General features: G+C 40.5%; 1 long non-coding RNA gene across 1 annotated transcript; it reads left to right on the forward strand.

The window, feature by feature from the left end:
* The first annotated feature begins 205 nt into the window (after positions 1 to 205).
* On the forward strand, positions 206 to 2,564 carry LOC139027125 (uncharacterized). The gene is made up of 5 exons (XR_011479172.1): positions 206 to 299; positions 1,884 to 1,982; positions 2,122 to 2,191; positions 2,226 to 2,260; positions 2,295 to 2,564. It is a non-coding gene; the product is annotated as an uncharacterized lncRNA (long non-coding RNA).
* The last annotated feature ends 10,006 nt before the right edge of the window (positions 2,565 to 12,570 follow it).

A 12,570-nucleotide genomic window follows, 5' to 3' on the forward strand; every position in this document is an offset into this window, starting at 1 on the left:
TATGCTAATTATGTTCTGGCCCGCCGACTTTTACTCAGGAAAAAATAGTCCCGAAGCCAAACCTAGTTGACGAACCCTGTTTTTTAGTATTCCATGGCCTTTACTGGCCAACGTCTGTTATGTTTTTCGATATACTATGGTGTTGAGTCACTAGACTTTGACCAGATATTATTGCATCCAAAGATCAACTGTACTAGAACATAGATACAGAGACACTTGTCATCAGGAAGGTGATCTCTCAGCACAACGGAAAATATCTCAATGACTTGACATGTTCTAGTTGTGATTCAGGCTACAAGGTAAGACTCTTCCCAGGGATTATTGTAAAGTGTGTAGAGACATTAAATGTATGGTGTTATTTTAGTCTAGTGAATGACAGGAAAACACTCAGATCTAACAGTCCATTTCACCTGGGACAGCTACGTGACAGTTCAATCATACAAAATGGTGCTAACTGGGCGTAGTCAAGTCAAATTCAGAAACATTGTACATATATCGTATTATATGATTCGTATATCGTGGTTTATTTTACCATTTGTAAAAATGTTAATGTATCATAGTTGTAAATCATCTTTCAGAATATCAGAACATGTGTTGTTTTCTAATTACAATGAGCTCCTGCTTCCTGTGTAGTTTGGTATGAAACCACTGAACAGACTTTACATTGTTATTATGAACTGAATTCAGTAAATATCAGACCTGTTGAACAAAGCAACACACTAGAATGAGAGAAATTATTAAAAGAGAAAGTGAGACATTATTATTATTAATGTTATATTATTATTACTACTATTGTTATTATTAATATTTTGATTATTATATTATATTATTATTATTATTATTATTAATGTTTATTATTATTACTACTATTGTTATTATTAATATTTTGATTATTCATATTATATTATTAGTATTATTATTATTGTTCCACCACATGGAGACAAGGTGAAAACTATCAGTCACAACTACATGTTTGATGTGATGGCATAAATCACCTGACTGTTTGGATGTGTCTGTTAGTAAATGTTTTATTTCTAAGAGATGATTCATAAAATTGAACAATTGACATTCAAATAATTAGTTGTCCCTGTGTTAACCACAACCAACATGCTGGATCTCTGTTTAGTTGTCACTGTGTTAACCACAACCTACATGCTGGATTCTCTGTTTAGTTGTCCACTGTGTTAACCACAACCAACATGTTGGATCTCTGTTTAGTTGTCACTGTGTTAACCACAACCAACATGTTGGATCTCTGTTTAGTTGTCACTGTGTTTAACGACAACCAACATGCTGGATCTCTGTTTAGTTGTCCCTGTGTTACACAACCAACATGTTGGATCTCTGTTTAGTTGTCACTGTGTTAACCACAACCAACATGTTGGATCTCTGTTTAGTTGTCACTGTTGTTAACCACAACCAACATGTGGATCTCTGTTTAGTTGTCACTGTGTTAACACAACCAACATGTTGGATTCTGTTTAGTTGTCACTGTGTTAACCACAACCAACATGCTGGATCTCTGTTTAGTTGTCACTGTGTTAACACACCAACATGTTGGATCTCTGTTTAGTTGTCACTGTGTTAACCACAACCAACATGTTGGATCTCTGTTTAGTTGTCACTGTGTTAACCACAACCAACATCTGGATCTCTGTTTAGTTGTCACTGTTAACCACAACCAACATGTTGGATCTCTGTTTAGTTGTCCTGTGTTAACCACAACCAACATGCTGGATCTCTGTTTAGTTGTCACTGTGTTAACCACAACCAACATGCTGGATCTCTGTTTAGTTGTCACTGTGTTAACCACAACCAACATGTTGGATCTCTGTTTGTTATCACTGTGTTAACCACAACCAACATGCTGGATCTATGTTTAGGGGTCTGTGCTGTTAAATGAGTCTCTCTGGGAAGAGAGAGGAGGGGGGCCCTGCCTCTAAAATGAGTCTCTCTGGGGGACATGACACCAAAGCTAAGAGGTGAGATAACAATTTTATGAATAATATATTAAGTTTATTTCCAAAATAAATAGCTATTTTAAGATGAATGCACTTACTGTATTCACTCTGGATAAGAGAATCTGCTAAATCAGGGGTTCTCAATCCGGGGTCTGTGGAGGTACTGCAGGGGTTCTCAATCCGGGGTCTGTGGAGGTACTGCAGGGGTTCTCAATCCGGGGTCTGTGGAGGTACTGCAGGGGTTTCAGTCCGGGGTCTGTGGAGGTTCTGCAGGGGTTCTCAATCCGGGGTCTGTGGAGGTACTGCAGGGGTTTCAGTCCGGGGTCTGTGGAGGTACTGCAGGGGTTCTCAATCCGGGGTCTGTGGAGGTACTGCAGGGGTTCTCAATCCGGGGTCTGTGGAGGTACTGCAGGGTTCTCAATCCGGGGTCTGTGGAGGTACTGCAGGGGTTCTCAATCCGGGGTCTGTGGAGGTACTGCAGGGGTTCTCAATCCGGGGTCTGTGGAGGTCTTGCAGGGGTTCCACGGCACCCTGACTGTACTCGTTGCCATGTCAGACATTTGATAGAATTTTCACGACACGACCACTTTGCCTGCTCTTAATTATTGCTAATATAATGGAATGCATTTTTTTTTTAATCAATTCTGATCGTTGATACAAGCAGAATGTTTACAATATAACTGTTTTTTTTATTTCACCTTTATTTAACCAGGTAAGTTGGTTGAGAACAAGTTCTCATTTACAACTGCGACCTGGCCAAGATAAAGCAATGCAGTTCGACCAAACAACAACACAGAGTTACACATGGAATAAACAAACGTACAGGCAATAACACAATAGAAAAGTCTATATGCAGTGTGTGCAAATGAGGTAAGATTAGGGAGGTGAGGCGATAAATAGGCCATGGTGGCGAAGTAATTACAATTGAGAAATTAAACACTGGAATGGTAGGATGTGCAGAAGATGAATGTGCAAGTAGAGATACTGGGGCAAAGGAGCAAGATAAATAAATAAATATAGTAAGGGGAAGAGGTAGTTGGATGGGCTGTTTACAGATGGGATATGTACAGGTGCAGTGATCTGTAAGATTTGTTCTGACAGCTGATGCTTAAAGTTAGTGAGGGAGATATGAGTCTCCAGCTTCAGTGATTTTTGCAATTCGTTCCAGTCATTGGCAGCAGAGAACTGGAACGAAAGGCGGCCAAAGGAGGAATTGGCTTTGGGGGTGACCAGTGAAATATACCTGCTGGAACGCGTGCTACTGGTGGATGCTGCTATGGTGACCAGTGAGCTGAGATAAGGTGGGGCTTTACCTAGCAAAAACTTACAGATGACCTGGAGCCAGTGGGTGCCAGCCATTGAGAGCATACAGGTCTCAGTGGTGGGTAGTATATGGGGCTGTGGTGACAAAACGGATGGTCTGTGATAGACTGCATCCAATTTGCTGAGTAGAGTGTTGAAGTCTAAATTGTAAATGACATCGCCGAAGTCAAGGATCGGTAGGATAGTCAGTTTTACGAGGGTATGTTTGGCACCATGAGTGAAGGATGTTTTGTTGCGAAATAGGAAGCCGATTATAGATTTAATTTTGGATTGGAGATGCTTCTGGGTCTGGAAGGAGAGTTTACAGTCTAACCAAAAACCTAGGTATTTGTAGTTGTCCACATATTCTAAGTCAGAACCGTCCAGAGTAGTGATGCTAGAAGGGCGGGCAGGTGCTGGCAGCGATCGGTTGAAGAGCATGCATTTAGTTTTACTTGCAATTTAAAAGCAGTTGGAGGCCACGTAAGGAGAGTTGTATGGCATTGAAGCTCGTCTGGAGGTTTGTTAACACAGTGTCCACAGAAGGGCCAGAAGTTTACAGAATGGTTTCGTCTGCGTAGACGTGGATCAGAGAATCACCAGCAGCAAGAGCGACATCACTGATGTATACAGAGAAGAGAGTCAGCCTGAGAATTGAACCCTGTGGCACTCCCGTAGACTGCCAGAGGTCTGGACAACAGGCCCTCCGATTTGACACACTGAACTCTGTCTGAGAAGTAGTTAGTGAACCAGACGAGGCAGTCATTTGAGAAACCAAGGCTGATGAGTCTGCCGATAAGAATACTGTGATTGACAGAGTCGAAAGCCTTGGCCTGGTTGACGAATAAGGCTGCACAGTATTGTATTTTATCGATGGCGGTTATAATATCGTTTAGGACCTTGAGCGTGGCAGAGGTGCACCCATGACCAGCTCGGAAACCAGATTGCATAGCGGAGAAGGTACGGTGGGATTCAAAATGGTCGGTGGTCTGTTTGTTAACTTGGCTTTCGAAGACCTTAGAAAGATATAGAAAGATAGATATAGGTCTGTAACAGTTTGGGTCTAGAGTGTCTCCCCCTTTGAATAGGGGGATGACCGCGGCAGCTTTCCAATCTTTGGGGATCTCAGACGATACGAAAGAGAGGTTGAACAGGCTAGTAATAGCGGTTGCAACAATTGCGGCGGATCATTTTAGAAAGAGAGGGTCCAGATTGTCTAGCCCAGCTGATTTGTAGGGATCCAGATTTTGAAGCTCTTTCAGAACATCAGCTATCTGGATTTGGGTGAAGTAGAAATGTGGGAGGCTTGGGCGAGTTGCTTTGGGGGGTGCAGGGCTGTGGAGTGTAGAGCTGTTGACCGGGGTAGGGTTAGCCAGGTGGAAACCATGGCCAGCCGTAGAAAAATGCTTATTGAAATTCTCAATTATAGTGGATTTATCGGTGGTAACAGTGTTTCCTAGCCTCAGAGCAGTGGGTATGCTTGGAGGAGGTGCTCTTATTCTCCATGGACTTTACAGTGTCCCAGAACTTTTTGGAGTTAGTGTTACAGGATGCAAATTTCTGTTTGAAAAAGCTAGCCTTTGCTTTCCTAACTGCCTGTGTTTATTGGTTCCTAACTTCCCAGACAAGTTGCATATCGCGAGGGCTATTCGATGCTAGTGCAGTACGCCACAGGATGTTTTTGTGTTGGTTAAGGGCAGTCAGGTCTGGAGTGAACCCAGGGCTATATCTGTTCCTGGTTCTAAAATTGAATGGGGCATGCTTATTTAAAATGGTGAGGAACGCACTTTTAAAGAATAGCAAGGTATCCTCTACTGACGGAATGAGGTCAATATTGTTCCAGGAGACCCGGGCCAAGTCGATTAGAAAGGCCTGCTCGCTGAAATGTTTTAAGGAGCGTTTGACAGTGATGAGGGGTGGTCGTTTGACCGCAGACCCGTTACGGATACAGGCAATGGGGCAGTGATCGCTGAGATCTTGGTTGAAAACAGCAGAGGTGTATTTAGAGGGCAAGTTAGGATGATATCGTTGAGGGTGCCCGTGTTTACGGATTTGGGGTTGTACCTGGTGGGTTCATTGACAATTTGTGTGAGATTGAGGGCAACTAGCTTAGATTGTTGGACGGTCGGGGTGTGAAGCATGTCCTAGTTTAGGTCACCTAACAGTACGAATTCTGAAGATAGATAGGGGGCAATCAATGCACATATGGTGTCCAGGGCACAGCTGGGAGCTGAGGTGGTCTATAACAAGCGGCAACGGTGAGAGACTAGTTTCTGGAAAGGTGGATTTTTAAAAGTAGAAGCTTGAATTGTTTGGGTACAGACCTGGATAGTATGACAAAACTGCAGGCTATCTCTGCAGTAGATTGGACCTCCGCCCCCTTTGGCAGTTCTATCTTGATGGAAAATGTTATAGTTAGGGATGGACATTTCAGCAGTGTGTATAACACACTTAGGGAGGAGGCTTTCAATGTTAAAACCTGTTAGGGCTAGGTGTCCCGCTAGCGCACCACTACAAGTGTTTTCTATCCAATTCTACCAATTATATGCATATCCTGAGTAACAGGCAGTTTACTTTGGGCACGTCAGACTATCCGAACTTCTGAACACTGCCCCCTAGCCCGAAGAGGTTATTAACATGCAGAAGTCAACAAATGAGAGCGCCTGGGGAATAGGAGTGGAGCTAGGCACTGCAGGGCCTGGATTCACCTCTACATCACCAGAGGAACAGAGGAGGAGTAGGATAAGGGTACGGCTAAAGCCTATAAGAATTGGTCGTCTAGTGCGTAACAGAGAGTAAAAGGAGGAGGTTTCTGGGTGCGGAAGAATAGATTCAAGGCGTAATGTGCAAACAAGGGTATGGCAGGATGTGAAAACAGTGGAGGTAAACCTAGGCATTGAGTGACGATTAGAGACACCATTTAAACCAGGTGAGGTCATCGCTTGTGTGGGAGATGGAACAAAAGGGCTAGCTGAGGCATATTGAGCAGGGCTGGAGGCTCTACAGTGAAATAAGACAATAATCACTAACCAAAACAGCAATGGACAAGACATATTGACATTAGGAAGAGGCATGCATAGCCGAGTGATCATAGGGTCCAGCGAGTAGCTAGGCGAGCTGGAGACACAGCGATTCAGACAGCTAATGGGTAGCAGGCTAGCAGAAGGGACATCGCGACGGAAGACGTTGGCAGACCAGTCGTGATGGAAAGGCAGGGCTCCGTGTCGGCAGTAAAAGGGGTCCAGGCCAATTGGCAAAATATGTATTGTAGCCCAAGAAGTGGCTGATGGACCTCTTCAGCTAGCCGGGAGATGGGCCTAGCATGAGGCTGACTGGTGCTTGCTTCAGGACAGAGACGTTGGCCAGGAGTAGCCACTCGGATAGCAGCTAGCTAGCTGCGATGATCCAGGCGAAAATGTTCTGAGCTTGTGGTTGGAATCCGGAGATGTGGTAGATGTGGTAGAGAAAAAGCAGTTCGATATGTCCTGGGTTGAATCGCGCTGTGCAGACTGGCACGAGTTGTCCGGGCTGAGGTTAGCTGATGACCGCTATCAGTGGCTAACTGACTACTAGCTAATAGCTAGTTAGCTGGCTAGCTTCTGTTGGGGGTTCCGGTTCTAAAGTATAGAAAATAGCAGATCCATACAACATTGGGTGAGGCGGGTTGCAGGAGAGTATGTTGAAATTGAGGAATATCAAAAAATATTTAAAAAATATATGCAAAGAAAAAAATGATATATACACGGAACACGACAAGACAAAGACAAAGACACTCTTGAAAAAAAATGATGAACAACTAAATAGCTTTGGCATAGTAGCATCAAGTCCCTCGCCAATAATGTGGTCTACAACGTTGCAAACAATGGTAATTTTCATCGAACACATATTACACCCTAGATGCCTTCAATTGTCCAATTTATAGCCACGCCCAATTTATAGCCATGCCCAATTTATAGCCACGCCCAATTTAGGAATATTTTTTAACAACGTGATGTTGCGCTCCAAAGGGACAACTTGAAATAACATGATGTAGATAATTAAATAATCAAAAGACAAATGTGTTTATTATACACTCTTAGAAAATAAGGTTCCTTATAGAACCAAAAAGGCTTCTATCACTTCCTTAAAACATTTTAGGGATAGCCCTCTTTTTTAAATTTTCGCCTAAATGACATACCCAAATCTAACTCCCTGTAGCTCAGGACCTGAAGCAAGGATATAAATATTATTGGTACCATTTGAAAGGAAACACTTTGAAGTTTGTGGAAATGTGAATTGAATGTAGGAGAGAAAAAATCAATAGATCTGGTAGAAGAAAATACAAAGAAAAAACGAACCGTTTTAATCTTCAGAAATAAGCATGAGTTAATCTGCCAAAATGAAGACAAAATGCTATGCAGACATACATGGTATCACTTGTTATACATAATTATTATACATAAATCATTGCCAAAAGCACAAGACATACTGTTGCATGTAGGTCTATAATATTTATTGATTGATTATATATAAATATCAAAAGATTATTTTTAACTACTACAAAGCATTTACATGTGGCTCAGGAACCACTGACTCACTGCATTATTCAATAGTATTATCAAGACACCTGCTTTTAACGCTTAACTACTTAGGACAGCTCACGAGGTGTACTAAATTTCTGCCGACTAGTTGGGACTAGAGTCTTTATGCATAGCTTTAATTTATACCCATAAGTGTAAAATGTATTTATTCTCAGCAGTTATACCACCAATTTTCTACTCTGAGACGCTTTGTGGATATGGGCCCAGTTCTCAAAATATTGTTTTAAAAAAAAACGTAGAATGTTTGATTTACATAATAACAAAACATTTATATTACTAATGTAACCCACTTTAAAGACTGGGTTTAGTTATTTTGTGGCACTGCTCATGTCTGGAACTGCCCAGACATGAGCGTACAGGACTGTCCGCGTCCCCGTTCGGTGTGGCGCCAAGCATATTGTCCGGTTACGCGCAGAGTTGGCTGAGGTGATCTTGGGGAATAACGACGGAGTTCACTACAGTGTTGAGACACTGAAGTTTATTGTTCAATTTGCTTTTTTCTTTACGGTCAGGGACAGTTTTCACTCGCTATTCTTGTTTCAATTTGTGTATCACCGGATTCATCATCATCCTCGAGACGAGGGACAGACGAACGACCTGCTAGCTAGCCAAGCTAGTCGGTACAGCTCGGTAAGTTAGCTAGCCACTATACCAGCAGCATCCTAGTTACCATAGCTACCACTACATCATCACCGGCTGTCTACATTTCTTGTGGACGGATGGAGCTCCCCGGTTGTTTCTTCCAGCTGTTAAATCCCGTGGAGGGCTTCTCCCTCTCTCGTTGACGGATGCTGGCTACCTCTGTCTGGTTCTCTTCTCCTCACTAGATGGACAACAACTTTCATGTTTAACCCTTCTGTGTCCAAGGACCGAACTTTTGAATATTATTTTTGGGGCGCCTCAAGAAGGCTGGACACATTAGATTTTTAACCTGTTATGGCTGCAGGGGGCGTATTGAGTAACTGGAAAAAGGTGCCCATTTTCAAACGGCCTCTTACTCAATTTTTGCACGTACAATATGCATATTATTATTACTATTGGATAGAAAACACTCTCTKGTTTCTAAAACCGTTTGAATTATTTCTCTAAGTGGAACAGAACTCTTTTTACAGCCCATTTCCTATCCGGAAGTGAGATTTCCAAAAGCGAGGTCTCTCTTCAAGAGCTTGTCTATAAAAGGGCATGTCACTTAGGACTGTAGAAACACGTCATACACCTTCCCCTGGGTGTCATGCGGAAGTGAGAGCAGAAATGACTTGATTATCTCGTTCAGGGATTGAATACAACCTCTTGGAGTGAGAGMTSCGCKKTTTATTTWTTTTCMWGGGCGCGAAYTTGGACCTGGAATCGCCTCCTGGAAAACCSTCGTTAWAGGTGAATATGATCTCCGGCTTCGATTTTATTTGATACATGTCACAATATCATCCTAAAGTATGTTTTTTCAATATAGTTTAATTATATTATTGAAATTTATTCTGGACTTTTGACGTGATGCGTRGCAAGAATTTGTTCAAGAAGGAGAGGTTAGCGCCGCARGGCCAGTGTGCTTGCTAATTCAAGAGGGAAATAGTTCGTTCTGGATCCAAACAAAGACGGTTCTGAACAAAGGACCCCTTGGAGAACATTCTGATGGAAGATCAACAAAGATAAGGAACCAATTTGGGATGCTATTTCATATATCTGTCGAACTGTGCTATCGCTACCGTTTGACTAGAATCAATGCTGCTGTGTGTTAGCTATTGTAGTAAGCTAATATAACGATATATTGTGTTTTCGCTGTAAAACACTTAAAAAATCGGAAATATTGGCTGTATTCACAAGATCTTTGTCTTTCATTTGCTATCCACCATATATTTTTCTGAAATGTTTTATGATGTGTAATTAGGTAGTTGACGTTGGTGTCTGTATTTTCTCTGGCTACTCCCGTGCGATTTCTGACTGTAGCTATGATGGTAGCAGTAATGTAAAACTGATTTATAGCTAAAATATGCACATTTTTTGAACAAAACATAGATTTATTGTGTAACATGTTATAGGACTGTCATCTGAGGMAGTTTTTTCTAGGTTATTTAGGTTGGTTCTAGGTTAGTTCGGTTGGCTTGTGCATGCTACTTGCATCCTACTTGTGCTGTGAAAAATGTCTGTCCTCTTTTTTATTTGGTGGTGAGCTAACAAATATATGTGGTGTTTTCTCTGTAAAACATTTAAAAAATCGGACATGTTGGCTGGATTCACAAGATGTTTATCTTTCAAATGCTGTATTGGACTTGTTAATGTGTGAAAGTTAAATATTAAAAAAAAAAATAGATTTTGAATTTCGCGCCCTGCACTTGAGCTGGATGTTGTCATAGGTGTGACTCCAACTCACCTTCTGAACATTCTATTCCCAGCTCATTCTTCACAACTTCACAACGTCAGCTTTGCTATTGTTCTCAATACGACCTGCGTTAACATTGTAGGTGTACCGCAATTAACTTGTTGTTACTATTATTATTATTAACAAACTCACAGCTGCTGTGCAAGCAAGCACTGTTCGCCTGTAAACACCAAGTGTTAGAAATAGCTGGCACACTCATCAAACGTTAAACATTTTCTGATCATGGTTCACCATATTTGTTTTCAGAAAAAGGTATACAACCTAACCAAAACACATGTCCCTGTCCTCTTTTTCAAGATGTGGCTGATTTAAACAGACAGAAGACATTTTTTTATTAAGAAATAACACTTTTTTTGATGACTTGTTGTACATAAGTGGCTGCTGGGTAATTTGATATGCATCGAAATCTTTATTCGTAGGCATCGAATTGAGCGAATGGTACACAGGTTAACTGAGGTGCAAACCAAATGGACAGATCTAATTGATTTGTAGATCTGACGCAGTTGCTACCTCAGATTATGAGCCTAGCAGGTGTTGTGAATTAGTTATGTAGTACCCACAGAAGGCCACAAGGAGGAGGAAGAGAGTTATAAACCCATACTGTTTTTGGCCTTAAAAATCCCAAACCAAACAATCAATCAAATGTATTTATAAAGCCCTTTTTACATCAGCAGATGTCACAGAGTACTATACAGAAAATGTAACCCTATATATTACCCTTTTTTGCCTTAAAACCCTACGTATAACTTATTTAGCCTCAACCCCAACCCTTATTCTAGGGTAGGGTAGCCTAGAACACTTTTAGAAACTATTTTAGTAATAATATTATGTTAGTAAATACAATTATAGTACTAAATAGCATTTCGATTATTTTGTTATTCAAAACCTGTCGAAACATTTTGCTTTTTGTTTGTTATTTTATGATATGTATTAATACAAGGCAGAACACTTGATAAACAAGACACATTCGTTTTATTTTTCAAATTTGGTTTGAACTAGGTGACCTAGTAAGTTCTATGTGAAAGTCCAGCAACTGGAATGGGATAGGTGGGGCAGGTTTGAGACTGATCTCAGGAATTAACAAGAAAAATACATTTTATTTCTCAGCTGCCTCACCAATGTCTGTACGTGAATTAATAACTTTTAATTGCTAAATATTTCCAATAGTTGGCAGCATAAGACCACGAAGCATCAGTTATAGGTTACAAGCAGCAATATGATTAACATAAAATAGCATGCAACTACAGACTATATGTCCCATGATTTTCTAAAATGGTCACTCATTACTTTACAGTTATATTTCGTATTATGCCTGTGTTGTCTTTTGGGAGAGCAAAACAATTGTAATTATAGCAGGTATTGAACTCCGTGCCTCTAGTATATTATTTAAAATATTTTCTTCATATCTTAAATTGGGAATAAATTGGGAATAAACAACCTCAGAATAGAAAAGACGTCTTCCATAAATTACATCCTCCCGGTTAGTAAATTTACCTCAACATGCCACTGGCCTGGCTTAGAAGACAGAGTGACGACACACGCTTTTTAGCTGAGTTGACTACTAGAGAGAGAAGGCAGAGCTGGTCGATGATGGTTGAAGAATTTGACAATGAATGTACGTGGAAAATACGTTTTTCTCGACCAGAGGTGTCTAAATTAATGTTCAGGATAATCGTTATGTTAATGAAGTATAATTTCAAAACATGAGCATAGAAACAGGTAATAATAAACATGAATCATCATTATATTACTTCACAGTAATCTGTTAAATGCTTTTTCAGTCCTTCCTTTTGCGTTAGCAGTGTGGAAAGGGACAGAAAGAAGCACACAGGAGTTTTCCTGTGAGGGGGAGTGGTGGTGTATCCAGGGAGAAAACTAAACTAATCTTCTGAAATGTCATTTGTGGTCTTATGCTGCCATCTATTGGAATTATGTTGCAACTGCAGTAGTACTGAATAATGTGTAATTCCTTACTAAAGTAGTAATTACTCAGAATTGCAAAATATAACATTTTCTAGTTCACGGTACCACTTACAACAATAAAATAACCATTTATATTCATAAAAACAATTAAACTGGACAAAAAAAAGAAAAACACCATACATTCGTTAATTATATATATATTTATATATAATATATATATTAAATCAAATAGATGGGTGACATTATCTGCCAGTGTTAAAGCCTGTAGACAAAGAAGAGCTCTCCGGTAGGAACCAAAACATTTAAAGGACATTTTCTCAAAAGTGAGGTTACAAGTTTATCATCTTTCAAAGCAGAATTACTTTCCCATTGTTCTCAACTGTAGTGTATGATATACCATTTTCTAGCTCTGAGTCTTAATTTTATC

This window comes from Salvelinus sp. IW2-2015, unplaced genomic scaffold (genome assembly GCF_002910315.2).
Source record: "Salvelinus sp. IW2-2015 unplaced genomic scaffold, ASM291031v2 Un_scaffold7624, whole genome shotgun sequence".
Lineage (NCBI taxonomy): Eukaryota > Metazoa > Chordata > Actinopteri > Salmoniformes > Salmonidae > Salvelinus > Salvelinus sp. IW2-2015.